Source organism: Ascaphus truei, chromosome 3 (genome assembly GCF_040206685.1).
Source record: "Ascaphus truei isolate aAscTru1 chromosome 3, aAscTru1.hap1, whole genome shotgun sequence".
Lineage (NCBI taxonomy): Eukaryota > Metazoa > Chordata > Amphibia > Anura > Ascaphidae > Ascaphus > Ascaphus truei.
This window is the reverse complement of record NC_134485.1, coordinates 327794699-327808977: the sequence shown is the minus strand read 5'-3', so window position 1 is coordinate 327808977 and position 14279 is coordinate 327794699. Positions and strand designations below refer to the sequence as shown.

The window sequence follows — 14279 nt, the reverse complement described above, 5'->3', positions numbered from 1 at the left end:
CCAGAACAGTAGAAGTGAAGAGGAGCACAGCTGCATCATTGCGGTACAGCGAGTACTGCACAACATATCTGAGACCAGAAGCATATAGCAGGGCCGTGGAAAAGCTCCCCGGGTCGAGTAAAAAGGTTTCATGCCCTAGGTCCGACCAGGTAAATGGACCTATCAGGCCCTGAGTCAGTATATAGATTGTGGCTGCTATAGGGACAGGCCCTAGCATAGGGAACGGATCCCTTTTGTATCTCAATATAGTTAGGGACACAGCGGACGCTGAACTCCCTGAGCAGAGATCTGGGACCAGGCCTCACCAAAGAGATTAAAGAGACACTACCCGGGTGGGATCACCCTGACAACGTCGTGGAGAAGAGTGAATCGGTGGATCCTTTGTGAAATTTCATCAGACCGGGTGCTGGTGCAGTGAATGTGAAGGACTGTCTGAAATGTGTTTAATATTTATCAGCTTGAGAAAAGCAGCTTAATATATATCATTAAATGATTGCAATCTGCTAATGTGGGATGTTGATTGACTATGATCCATATACTGTACATGGGGTGCCTAACAATAGCAATCAAAATCTCTCCACTCACAGGCCTTGTGGTTGCAACCTTCATTTGCATCACAGCTCTCACACACTTCTTCATTTTAAATACTTATAAAGCCCCATCATATTACACAGCACACTACAGTGAGGGAAAGGGGTTCCATTAAATAGAATGTTATTCAAAACAAGATCCAAAGAACGCAAACTGATACAATATGTACTGAGGGCCCTGCTCGTGAGAGCATACAATCTAGAGGTATGTCAAGATCGCTGTTAGGCTCCGCCCCTCTGACGCATTACGCAACAGTACCTGCGGCGCACGCAGACACCTGTCTGCGCCAATCTAATAATACACCCGCAGAGGCACATCTCCGGCACATCACCACAGCCCCTGCCTCCACTGGCGACGCGCTCGGCCCACGCTGCGCTCCTATGCGCGCACGCAGGACGGTATCAGCTGTCTCTCACCTGCAGACAATCTCCCCTCCTCCTATCGGCTCGTAGCCTATGACTGATGTCACTTCACCGCTGCATCCTGATTGGTTCCCACCTCCTTCATTTAACCTGTCTGTTCCTGTGCAAGTTGCTGAGCATAAACTGATGTTTATGTGCTGTGCTCGCTGCTTCCTGAGTTTTGCCTGTTCTTGTGCCTTGCCTGACCTGTGTTGTGACCCCTGCTCGTACCTGGACCTGTCTCTTCTGTACCCCTGGACTTTGGCTTGTTATTGGACCCCCGCTCTCTCGTAGACCACGGCTTACGGGTATCAACTACTCTTCTCTATCCAACCCCGGACCACAGCAAGTACCACAACATACCCAAACTCTTCTACCCTGACCTGGCTACACGACTGACTGCACTCCGGACCTGGTCCCGTGGTTGTAGGGCGGCGGTTATATACATCCCCACCTCAGCCCCGCGTCTAGTCTAGTTTGTGGTGAGCACACGTGACAAGGTAATAGGGACCACAGCTGAAACAAAAGATATAAATAGCGGCTCATTATGTGCCTGACTGAGCCTCTGGATGGAGTTTGGTCCAGCTGCACTGTTGATCCAGTTTGGGTTGCGGGACAAAGGGGGAGGAACTAGCTGTTGGGGGTGTCGGATACGTTTCTTTAAGCTGGGGGAGAGTAATCATGCGTTATAGGGAAATCCAGAGATAGTGTGCATTATAGAGAAAATCTTGCAGGCGGGTGAGGAAATTATAAGGGAGAGGGTTAGGTCATGGGCAAAATGGAGCGGGAATTTAGGAGCCGAGGACTGAAATAAGGGGCACTATCGTTGAGGGCTGAATGTCAGCTAAGATTTTGTATTCCGATGTTATTCTAGGGTGGAGGAAGGTACCACAGTTGATAACATTGGTTATTGTTTATGATGTATGTATATTTTTATTTATATAGCACCATTTATGTATATAGCGCTTCACAGCAGTAATACACGTGACATAATATAACGCAGAATAAGAATAAGTGCTTCAGACATGACAGTAACAATAGGAAGGGGAGTCCCTGCCCCGAAGAGCTTCCAATCTAAGTGGTAATTAGGGAAAACTTACAGGGACAGTAGGAGGGTATTATAGTTTGTCTGCAAGGGGTTAAGGTCAGTGCATATGAGCTGTACAGTATTGCCACCCCTCCGCAATTTCATGACATGATCTACAACTTGAAATCGAACCTGGGTCACATTGTGACCTGCAATCAAAGTCATGGGCTACGGGAGCTACTGGAGCCTCCTAGTCTCCCCTGCTGCGGGTGGCCGCCTTATGTTGTCTGATTCTGTTCTTTACAAATGGTGTGGTCTCCCCCACATAACCAAGGCCACATGGGCATTTAATCAGGTACACAACGTACCGAGATAAACTATTTATAAAAATGTTTTACCAGGAAGTAATACATTGAGTTACCTCTCGTTTTCACGTATGTCCTGGGCACAGAGTTAAACAATTGTAATGCTGTTTGATAAAGAATGTTCTCCCAGTATTTGGATGGGTAAAGTGATTTCCTTCTTGGAGACTGCCACACTGTGAGCAACTACACTAAAACCCCTACTCAAGGGGCAATAACATGTGATTGTTGGGGGTTCTGATTCCCTATATCAGCCAGGACCAATATATCTTTAATATTCCTCTCCGTCTTATATGAAACAAAGGGAGGGCCCCTAAAGTGTGCCTGGGTCGCCCTATCAGGTAGTAACAGTACAGCAGCCAGTGTCTCATGCCATAGTGTTTTGTATTGTGCCACGGTGCAGTGCTGTGCCAGCAGGCTCTCACAATCACACACAGTAATCCCCGCCCCCTTTGTGACGGAATTCCTGGGAAATGGGCTAGTCCTGAAAGAGAAACTGCTATCGCCCCGCCCAGTCACTTCTCCCGCCCCCTCTCCCTGCTCAGCCAATCGCCGGAGACTTTCCGGCTGTGTTTCCCTCAGCTTGGGCTTCCGACAGTGCGGGTGTAGAGACTTCCTCGCAGTGTGAGGGGAGGACAAGCTGTGGCTGAGGGACCGGGGCTGTTCTATGCATCTGTAATACGATCCACTAACCTACCCCCCTTGTCTGATACAGTGTGAGTATGCGGGTTATACAGGGAGCGATGCTCTGCATGTGCTGTTTGCATGTGCAGCACTCTGCCCTGTGGCAGGGAAAAGGTTAAACCGTGCACTAATCTGTATAGGTTATATGGGATGAATGAGCAGTTCCCCTCAGTGTGGGAATGAAAGGGTTAAACAGTAATCCTGTGCAGGAATGGGGATAGTTAATTATTCGCCTGTTCTGTAAGTGTGCAGCGCTGATTCGCAATAACCCCAGTGTGTCGTGTTAATGGAGTAATGTTCTGTAGTGTGGCAGTGAAGGTGTTAAAAGTATACTAATCCCTTCCCTGCCATAGGTTCTGCATAGGGCTGTCAGTGAGGGGGTTAATAACTAGTATGGGAGTGCGTAGGGTAGAAAGTGCAACACTAATTATTGGCCATGTAATCTCAGAACATACAGTAGATTTGCAATCTTTGACAGCTAAGAAATGAACAGACAGTTTGCAAGGGTTGAGTTAACCCCTTTGCTACCAGAAAGCCTTGCAATGTTCTGCAATGTGTTGCTAACACCTGGTGGTAAAGCGGTTAATGTAACAATGTTCAGCATTGTGAGGGGTAAACAAAATCCAATGTTCTGTATGGATTGGGTGTATGGAGCAATTCTTCCCTTTTTTTTTTGTTTAATGCAACCATGTTCTTCTGCACCATAAAGACATACATACTATGGGAGAGAAGGGATTAAATTATGCATTTATCTGCACATAACAGGTTAATACAGCAATGCTTTTTTATAGCTCTTTATTTTCAGTTCTGAGGAAGGGTCAGAAAGGAAACAACAAATTGAAACAAGATAAAATAAGTCCCCTTAATTACACAATTGTGTCTAACAGCCAAAAATAGCCATGTCGGAAAAGAAACATTGCATGCAGGAATACAGGGCCATGCTAAACACAGAAAAATAAACCCAGCAATAGAATTACAGGATTATTCAGTAAAGTCTCTGTATGTGTTAACAGTTACAGTAAAGCATTACATTTAGGACAAGGTTCTGTGTGTAATGTCAGTGGTTTTCAGCAGGATTTCCTAAAAACCTTTGGGTTCTGCGTGCATCCGTAAAGAGTTCCCTGCAATTTTCAAGTCATTTGAAAATGGTGCCAAATACAGAAGAATTTACAATGCATCTGATCGCCGACGTGGTATTAGAGAGGTTTGGGGTTCTGCAGAATGTCACAATATAATTACAGGGTTCATTAGCAGGGTTGCTGCCTTTTTAACTTTTTTCATACCTTTAACTGTGTAAAAAAGAAAAGTCGGATTAACACCAAACTAGAACATTTAAAATGCGTGTGCTGTGAATTCCATTGGTAAAAACAACAGTTTTTGTTTGTGTAGCCCCTTTTCCCCTGTGGCTATGTGTGCTGCTAATACCCGAGTGGCAAACAGGAGGCCTGATCCTCCGCCACTGGGAGCCTGGGGTCCTCCACCTGAAAAGGATCCGCACACAGTAGGATAACCTCTCCCAGGACAATGTCCCCAGTAATTAAACACAAGATATGGTATAATCTAGCATGAACATTTGCGCAGCTACTCTACCAACCTATGTGGTTACACATGTCCTTTGTGACATTTCATGTATTGTGACATGTTGAAGTGTGTGTATACATATACTGAGTTAAGCGCTATCTACTCCTATCACATTGTTATATACATATATAATATGAAGTAACTGTGTTTATACATATATTGAGGATCTTTACTATCTACTCTCATATTGTTATATGTATATTTCAATATGGTTTAGCCAGGAGATCTATTTTTTTTGCAGCTCCACCTGTCAGAAGTGTTGGTGTATGATACTTATCAGGATTGTCCCATCTCCATTTTTGGAGTACACTATTATAGGGGTCTTTATCTATGATATAGAGATATGTTTGTTATATCTACACACACTGAGGCGGTAACCTCATGAGGACTTTTAATTACACCTTGTATTATATGTTCACTCTTTATTGTTTATTATTAAAAATGTATTTTGACCTTTTAATCCTATGTGGGTGTATGTATGTATGTATGTATGTCTGTATGTCTGTATGTGTGTGTGTGTCAATTTCTGGCTAGCCTTGGTCTATTTGACCTTTTATGTGGAGATATTGAGAATCTCAGGACTATTAATCCGTCAATTTATGTTCCACAGTGGGTGCTATATAATGGACCTTTTCAGGTTCCTCCTTGGAACCTACCTTGTTAAAATGATACAGTAGTATTCTATTGCACCCGGTAATATAATTCGATATTATATCACCCGTCTTGTATTAGGCTGAGCGGGAAGGTCACTTCTATTGTCTATCTTGAAATAAGACAAATATCAATAAAACTTTATTCAATGTGTCAAATGTTTTGGAATAAAAAAAATGTTAAAAAAAAGTACATCTCCATTTTCTGTCACACACAATAGAAAACCTTTTTTCTGAATGCCTGCCAGTTATTTTAGGCAGAATGTGAAATAACAGCGCCATACGGTTCCAAGTATGCGAGGAGAACAAACTGAGCGGACTTATGCCAAACCCTGTGTGTTGTGATTTCTTTGTGCTTTGGCAAGATCACTGTTTTTTTTGTTTTTATTTTAGCTGTAGGCGGTGTGCAGAAGTTAAGGGAAAATAAAAACACTCCCTAATTTGCCACAACTTTGAAAACATAAAATGGCTTCCACCAGCAAAACAGAGTTATAGGGAAACAAAAACAACCTGGCTCCTTTAGGGAGCTCTGACTAGACAGCATAGTCCATGTCTACAGGTTGGGGGCTAAGCCCCTTACTGGACCAACAACAAATATATCAAACTTGGTCATTTGCAAGTCTTTACTTTCGGGCCCCAAGCTTCCTCCTGGATGAGGTAGGGGTGGGCAGGGTGATCCATAGAGCAGCGGTATGCAATCTGGGGGGCGTGAGATGTTTCTGGGGGTGCGCGGGCGGTTGCAGAGACACTGCGCTCTTCCCCCAAGGCATTTAATGACAGGGGATCGTGAGGCCTCTGCAGCACTTACCTTGATTCAGCCGGCTGTGCATGGCAACGCGGCGTCAAATGACGCTGTGGTACCATGTGACGTGATGTCACATGACCCCTGCACGCCGGAAAGCAAGGTAGGGGGGGCATGAGCACCGGGAGGGGGGGGGGAGCAGCGCGAATAGTTTGCTCTCCCCTGATCTAGAGCATTCCAGGGTAAAGACTGGCGTTGCCTCGATCCTTAGACTGCTGTCCAGCAGGCTTTTGAAAGGCCTAATGGGTCGGGTGAGGAGATTAATTAACGCTGCAGACCAAGCAATATCCTTCATGTGTTGTGCTTTTCTTTTTTTTTCTTTTTTTTTTTTAATATATATATAAATACTATGAGAAAATAATTGTAGCATTAAAAAAAAAAACCTGAACGATGTTTTTAATGTATTATAATTAGTGGCGTAGCTAAACATGGGGGTGGTGGGCAAAATTTTGTGCATGCGCGATCAACGCCGACTGCTAGTGCGCATGCTCGGCAGTCGTTTGCAGAGCGTGCCCCCGGGCTAGAGCTATGCCCCTGATTATAATGTAACAAGCATTTTTTGTTTCTTTAGCAACCATTTACAAAGTCACATCCCCTTCCTCTTCTGAAACAGGCTCTGGCACACCCCTTTTTGAGCCCTGCCCTCTCTAGCAGTGCACCAACTGTATCTAGTGGCTGCCAGGTCACATGATCTTCCCCACAGAACTTTGCATCTTTGGTCCTCTTCTGCTGCACTGATAGCCATTTAGGGAACCCCCGAGCCGAATCTTCTCTGATCGACAGCTTAGCTAATTACTTATTGTGTGGATTGTATTGGTGCACATATTAAAGGGGGAGGGGGAGACCTGGCAGCTTGGGCGGCTGCTTTAAGGCACCATGCTTTAGAATGATCACCCTTGGTGCTGTATTGGGTTATGCAAGCAGGTTTCCCTGCACTACCTAACATGGGATCCACCCTGTCACATATACATACAAAACAGTTTTACACTTATTTGTGTGTGTTTTTGTCTTTGAGCACTTTTGCTACTGAGACCCCTGCACTATCCTGGAGCAGTCATCTTGATCCAGAGTATTACAACTTTATATATACCCCACTTGCAACAAGTTACATAGTAGATGAGGTTGAAAAAAAGAATCCTTCAACCTATGCTAAATTGAGACGACAGATACTTTATCCTATATTTGTACTTGCAGTATATTGATCCAAAGGAAGGCAAACAAAAACCCCAGTGAAATATCATCTGGCAATCAGATTATTCCCTGGATCTACATCCTTCCCATGTTTACTTATTTTGTATATCCCTGTGTACCTTTCCTGCCTAAAAAAGATGTCCAACCTTCTTTTTTTTTTTTTTTTTTGTTGAAAATATCGTTTATATCTGTTATCGGTCTCCATGTGTAATGAATTCCACATTTTAACTGAAGGCCAGTTACTGTAACTGCATTTCTTACTCGCAGGGGTGTGCAAACTTCCTGAGCTGCGCCCCTCTGCCTGGCAGGCGCAGCGTTCACGCCCCCCACTCCAAGGACCCGGCATCAAATGACGCCGCGGGTGATGCGACGTCACGTGACCTTGTCGCGCGTTGCCATGGCGATGCGTCACGTCACATGACCACCACCTCGCTGAAGAGCTGGTAGAGAGCAGGTACGGGAGTTAATAGGCCTCACATCTCCCCCGACATTTAATTTAAATTCTGTGGGAAAGAGCACGGTGCCTCTGTAACTGCCGCGCCCCCCATGAAATTGTCGTGTGCCCCCCAGTTTTTGTGCACCCCTGTCTTACTGTAAAGAACCCTTTCATTTGTTGCTGGTGAAATTTCCTTTCCTCCAACCTTAAAGGATGAATGACCCTGTGTCGTTTGTACTGCCCTTTGGATGAATAGTTCTTTTGAAAACTCCACAAACCCTCCAAGATGCCACTTTTCTAATGTAAACAAATATAATTTAATGTGCCGCGCCTCATAAATCAGATTATCCATCCCCTTTATTAATTTGGTGGCTCTTCTCTACACTCTCTAGTTCCATAATGTATTTTCTATGGAGTGGTGCCCAAAATTGTACTCCATATTCAAGGTGTGGTCTTACTAATCTTATACTATATTAGTGAAAGCACTGTATGCCTGTCTGGATGTCCGGTGTCCCTAGGGGAAATCTCATTGGTCCCTTGGCGCCCCCGCACACCTCTCATTGGCCTGAGGCGGAGTGACGGGCCATAGGGGACGGACACACACATACACACACACTCTGTTGCTTGGCCTCACTCTCCCCCGTCAGTCGGACCGCAGATCACCTTCCCCCCCCCCCTCCCCTCTCCCGGTGCCCCTCACTCTCGCCCACCTCCCCCAAACCAGCACGCTCCGCAACATCCCCAGCCGCACTATCACGTGCGCTCCCGGACGGAGGGGAAGCGCGGGCCGGGCCCTCCTGCACTCCCCCGGCCTCCTGCACTCACCATCACGTGCACCGGCTCCCGGACGGAGGGGAAGCGCGGGCCTCCTGCACTCACCCTCACGTGGCGCGGGTCTCCTGCCCCAGCCTGCCACTCTTGCCCCCCCGCCAGCTTCCGAACCCACCTCCTGCCCCAGCCTGATGCCACGGGGATATCCGTGCCAGGAGGGGAACCGTCTGCCGCCAGGAAACACCACCCGGTCAAGGTAAGTCACCCACCGTCTCCCACCCACGCACTGTCACCCAGTTACCCACCGTCTCCCACCTACCCACTGTCACCCACCCAGTCAAAGTCACCCACCCAGTCACCCACCCAATCACCCAGTCACTCACTCACCCACTTTCCCCCACTCACCCACTTTCCCCCACTCACCCACTTTCCCCCACTCACCCACTTTCCCCCACTCACCCACTTTCCCCCACTCACCCACTTTCCCCCACTCACCCACTTTCCCCCACTCACCCACTTTCCCCCACTCACCCACTTTCCCCCACTCACCCACTTTCCCCCACTCACCCACTTTCCCCCACTCACCCACTTTCCCCCACTCACCCACTTTCCCCCACTCACCCACTTTCCCCCACTCAACTCACCCACTCAACTCACACACTCAACTCACCCACTCAACTCACCCACTCAACTCACACACTCAACTCACACACTCAACTCACACACTCAACTCACCCACTCACACACTCAACTCACCCACTCACACACTCACCCACTCAACTCACCCACTCAACTCACCCACTCAACTCACCCACCCACTCAGTCACCCACCCACGCAGCGACCCAAAGTCAACCGACCCAAAGTCACCCACCCAGCGACCCAAAGTCACCCACCCACCCAGCGACCCAAAGTCACCCACCCACCCAGCGATCCAAAGTCAAACCGACCCAAAATCACCCACCCACTCAGTCACCGACCCACCCACCCAGTCACCCATCCACACACTCAGTCAACTGAGTCACCCACCTAGCTGTCAAGGGGGGGGGGAAGCCCAACCCTGTCGCCCGCCCCCCCAAAATTACATCCCGGGCAACGCCGGGTATATCAGCAAGTGCTTTATAAAAGGGGAATAATTATGTTTACTTCCCTTCCATCCATTGCCCGTTTAATGCAAGATAAGATCTTATTTGCCTTTGTAGCTACTGCATGACTTTGGGCAACATTGCTTAGCCTGCAGTCTACAATCACTCCTAAATCCTTCTCCATCAAGTATTCCTCTAATTTATCCCCATTTCATTTGTACAGTAAGTCGCCTGTTTATTCTTGCTTCCCAAATGCATAACCTTACATTTATCTGTATTAAACCTCATCTGCCATTTACCTGCCCAAGTTCTCAGTCTATCCAAGTCCTTCTGGAGAAAATTTACATCCTTCTCTGATTTCTCCTACCTTACACAATTTAGTATCATCAGCAAAGATGAAGACTTTGCTCTTTATGCCAACCGCTAGGTAATTAATAAACAAGTTAAAAAAGCAGGGGTCCCAGTACCGATCCTTGAGGTACTCCACTCACAACTTTAGCCCAACCTGAAAAAGTTCAATTTACGACAACACTGTCTATTCTTCAACCAGTTTTCAATCCAGGTGCAAATATTTTTAAGTTGTCCAATTTTGGTTTATTGTGTACACTAACCTCTTGTGTGGAACCGTATCAAAAGCCTTTGCAAAATCTAAGTAGACCACATCAACTGCATTACCCTCATCTAAATTCCTACTTACCTCAAAGAAACTAAAGTTAGTTCGGCACACTTTATCCTTCATAAATGCATGCTGACTATTACTAATTTTGTTTTCCATTAGGTATTCCTGAATATTATGCCGTACTAAACCTTCAAGTAGCTTCCCCACTATTGGTGTCAGACTTACAGGTCTGTACTTCCCCAGTTGTGATCTATCTCCCTTTTTAAATATAGGCACCACATCTGCTTTACGCCAATCTTGTGGTACTGTGCCTGTGGAAATGGAGTCCTTGAATCTTAATATATAAAATCGAAAGGTTGGTACTAGCTGCGGTGAATCTGATTGGTCCTCAGCCTCTGGCCAACCAGATTGGTGGCTCTATGACATCACCCAACAGATTGGTGGCTCTATGACATCACCCAACTGTGTGTCTGTGTCTCTCTCTCTCATCACACTCACCCTCACTCACCCTCCCTCACGTGCACCGGCTCCCGGACGAAGGGGAAGCGCGGCCCTCCTGCCCCAGCCGCCGGCGCTCACTTCCCTCCCCGCCGCTCACTTCCCTCCCTCCCCGGCGGATGGGCAGGCAGCCTCCGGAAGGACCCCCTTCCTCCTGCAGCTGCCTCCGGTAAGATGGCGGCGCCCTAGTGGCGGCAACGTGAGGGTGAGTGAGGGTGAGTGTGATGAGAGAGAGAGAGAGAGAGAGAGAGAGAGAGACACAGACACACAGTTGGGTGATGTCATAGAGCCACCAATCTGGTTGGCCAGAGGCTGAGGACCAATCAGATTCACCGCAGCTAGTACCAACCTTTCGATTTTATATATTAAGATAAAAGCTTGGTGGTATAGCCTGGATGAAAGCCCTCACCGCACCGCCTCCGTCTGGAGCTCCGATTCAGTCACCCGATCCTACTACCGCTTGCAGGAGACGCTACTCCGCTTCCGGTCGCGGGGTGATGTCGTCACTTCCGACCGCGATGTCTCAATAGGCACAGGGTGTAAGGTGTAGAGCACAGGGGCGCCTTCCTCCACAGCTATATCACGTTGTGGGCGGTACAGCTCTACGCGTTTCCAGCTCTACGCGTTTCGCCTGTTGGTTGATTCGGCTTCCTCAGGAGTAATGATCCCTGTTACCCAAATGTTCCCGAACTTGAATATTTGTTATTACTTCTACATTGTTTGATATTACCAAATCCAGTATTGCACCTCTCCTGGTTGGTTGCTCAATAACTTTGGGCATGCAATTGTCTTTAAGCTCCAAACACCTGTTTCCTTTCTCTGCAATGCTAATCTCATTGCCCAAGTCTGTCTGGATAATTAAAATCACCCATAATGCAAACCTAACCTAGTTTTGATGCCTTCTCCATTTGCAAAACTGTTTTGACTTCCTGTATCTCACAGATATCTGGTGGCTTACAGCAGGGGTGCGCAAAGTTCCTAAACTGCGCACCCCCCCCCCTCTCGAAGGATCCGGCATAATTTGACGCGCGTTGCCATGGCGACGCGTCACACCACATGACCCCGTTGCCATGGCAACGCTTTGCTGAAGAGCCGGCGGAGCGCAGGTAAGGTTGATACTGAGGCCTCGCGTCTCCCCCAGCATTTAATTTAAATGCCTTGGAAGAGCGTGCCCCCCAGTTTGCATACCCCTTGCTTATAGCATATCCCTACAAACATTTTCTTTGTACTTTTACCTCCACTGCTTATTTCTATCCACAAGATCTCTACAATTGCATCATTCCTTTCATAAATACCAAACCTTATAATAGGTTTTAGATCCGGTTTAACATACGTCCTCGTTTTACCACGCTTCGTTTTACAACGAATGGCTTATCCAACGCTATGCAATGCATACCTATGTTCATTTTTACAATGCCAAAATGGCTTATCCAACGCTCTTACGACGCTTTGCAAAGTTGTTTGTGTATATAATATAGATAGTATATAATATTATATTATACTATATAATATATTATATTATTATATTACATGATATATTATGATATATATATATATTACAGTATATACACTATATAATTTGTGTGCTGCATATCATATTGCCTGCGTAAAATATTTGGTGTACAGTATTTTAGTGTTAAAAATGCCTTCAGGAACGGAACCTTTCATTTAAACAATGTTCCTATGGGAAAATGTTTTTCACTTTAAGACGTTTCGCTATCCAACACCATTTTGAGTAACGCATTGTGTCGGTTAACCGCGGACTGCCTGTATAAGCATACGCCACCTCCTTTCTTTCTATTTGCTCGATCCTTCCGAAAAAGGCAATAACCTTCTAAATTAACAGTCCAGTCATGAGTTTTATCCCTCCATGTTTCAGTAATGCCTATGATATTATGCTGCTCCCTTGTAGCATTCAAGCTCTCATTTTATCTGTCAGGCTTCTTGCATTAGTAAGCATGCATTTACGTTTTTTTTTTCAGGTTGAACTATTATCTGCTACCTGTCTTTCTACGCCAATTGGATTTAGTCTTTAGAAGTTTTCTTGGTATTAACTGTATTTAATACTAGCTGATATACCCGGCGTTGCCCGTCTCCCTGCTTGCCAAACTCCCACTTGTCCCCATTCAACCTCCATGACCCCTTGCTATTTCCACATCCCTATCTATTTTATTTAGTACGTTATTTGTTAATTGTCCTCCCATCCGCCCGCCATCCTAGTTTAAAATCTCCTCCAACCTTTTTAATATTCTCCCCCCTAGCACAGAAGATTCCTCTTCATTGAGGTGCAATCCGTCCGTACCATAAAGATAGCACCTCACAGAAAAGGAATTCCAGTGCTCTAAAAACCCCAAACCCTCCTTCCTACACCACTTTCTTAGCCATGCATTGACTTCCCTAATCTCCGACTGTCTCCCTGGGGTAGCACATGGCACTGGTAGTATTTCAGAAAATACCGTTTATTTATTTAATGTTTTACCAGGAAGTAATACATTGAGGGTTAACTATCTTGTTTTCAAGTATGTCCTGGGCATAGAGTTAAGATGACAAATAATACATGGTTACACATACATAGTTACATAAGTAAACAGGGTACACATTATATACAAGACATTGCATGAACTACCTTGGGGGTCCTTGTCTTAAGCTTGCGGCCTAGATCCCTGAAATATATATTTTTAGGACCCTCATATTTCTCTAACTTTGTCATAGGTGCCAATGTGTACCAAGACCGCCGGGTCAGTCCCAGCTCCTCCCAACTATCTGTCTACCCGATCCGCAATGTGCCAAACTCGAGCCCAAGGGAGACAATAAACTGTTCGGTTCATGCGGTCATGGCAACAGATTGCCTGATCTACCCTACTAATAATGGAGTCCCCTCTACCACCACAATCTTTCTTGGTCTCTGAGTATCCTGAGTCCCCGCTGTGCTGGTGGAACTATTCCGCTGGCTGCTAGAGGAATCCGTCTCCCCCAGCCTTGCCATTCCTGCCCTGACACTCCCAATATCTTCACTCAATATGGCAAATCTATTGGGATTGGTCAGCTCCGAACTGGCCTGCCTCTTGCTCTTCCCGCTGCTTCCTCTTCTAACTGTTACCCAGCTACCTACCTGCTCCTCGCTCACAGCACCACCATCTGCACCACTAGTCCCAGCCAGGGCCTGCTCTGAGAGCACTAAACTCCTTGCAATATTGAGGGACACTGACAATCACTGCAGGCTCAACCAGGCAGGAGAGGGAAAGAACCAGTAATACAGTCACACAGATCAGGACACGCGACATGCGTAGGTGTCATCCACTACGTCTTTATCACAGTGTATACTGTGTGCTATCTATCCTATCTATCCTTGAATCTGGCTTCTCCATTGATAAGAGGAAAAACAGGGGAGAAAAAACGAAGCACTGTATCCAATGCTGTAATAACAGCTAATGAAACCACCAGGTGTACGTTCCCAAAAATAAAGCTATTTATTGGATCAAAAATATATGGTACAAAACACACCAACGCGTTTCGGACTTAGACAGTCCTTTATCAAGGTGAATATACAAATTCTAAAAGGAGTGCGATTTATACTTACCCA

At 46.1% G+C, this 14279-nt stretch overlaps 1 protein-coding gene across 3 annotated transcripts in view; it reads left to right on the top strand.

The window, feature by feature from the left end:
• Positions 1-2939: 2939 nt before the first annotated feature.
• STAT2 (signal transducer and activator of transcription 2) overlaps positions 2940-14279 on the top strand; it is a 110818-nt gene continuing 99478 nt past the window's right edge. For all 3 annotated transcript variants that reach the window (XM_075591400.1, XM_075591399.1, XM_075591398.1), the window contains exon 1: positions 2940-3097. The gene's annotated coding sequence lies outside the window, so the exon portion shown is untranslated. The remainder of the gene's footprint in view (positions 3098-14279) is intronic.